The 842-nt window shown below is 44.5% G+C and overlaps 1 pseudogene; it reads right to left on the bottom strand.

The window, feature by feature from the left end:
- Positions 1-842, bottom strand: part of LOC119581781 — an 8,439-nt pseudogene that overhangs the window by 1,198 nt on the left and 6,399 nt on the right.

The raw sequence follows: 842 nt of genomic DNA, 5'->3' as shown, positions 1-842 counted from the left end.
CACACATGTTAAGCTATTATAACTACACCACCAATATCTACTGGTCCTTAAGGGAACCAGCCATGACCCAAGACCCACACACTTACCGGCTGTGTGCGCAAGCGCTGCTGGAGCTTCTCCTGTGCTGTCTTCTTTTGGTAACTTGGATGGATGGATGTTGGGGGGGCGAGGGGAGTGGCTGCGCCCTCCCCAAATATGCGAGTCCCGGTCCCATTTGGTCCCCATATGCCATTACTGCTGAGTGTGATTTGAGGGTTTTCTCCTGGAGGATTAAATAATGACAGCAGCACATAAGATGGAAGTATTATTAAAAATGATGACCATAAAAGTAAAAACAACACTTATATAGGTGATCTATGACTAATGATAACAATGACAAAGAAAGTGGTTAGTAACACTGAAATAATTTCAACTACAATTAACAGTAATAAAAATCACAGGAATCTCAGCCACAAAATAGAATATGAACCACAACACACACCTTTCTGCTGTGAGATAACATAGCTGAGTGTAGAGTCAATGGCTTCCTCCACATCGTACTCATGGGCCTCCAGCTGAAACCTGATCAGCTGCAGATCCTCACAGCCTGTCTTATCAATGACCATCTGCTCCCTTGGAGAGACCTTCATACACTGGCTCTGAGTAGTCGTAACCCTCCCCTGACCAAACTGAATAGTCCTGGCCATACTCCTGGCCATAGTCCTGGCAGTAGTCATCACTGTAGGACTTTTCGGGGGATTTGCTCCCGTTCTTCTTTTTATCTTTGGTATCATTTGAGGATTCCTGAACCTGCAGTGAGAAGAAAGTTGATGTGATTTTGTACTGATATTGGATGAGGAGGT

Source organism: Penaeus monodon, chromosome 15 (genome assembly GCF_015228065.2).
Source record: "Penaeus monodon isolate SGIC_2016 chromosome 15, NSTDA_Pmon_1, whole genome shotgun sequence".
Taxonomy (NCBI): domain Eukaryota; kingdom Metazoa; phylum Arthropoda; class Malacostraca; order Decapoda; family Penaeidae; genus Penaeus; species Penaeus monodon.
The sequence above is the reverse complement of the archived record's forward strand: the minus strand, read 5'-3'. Positions and strand labels throughout refer to the sequence as shown.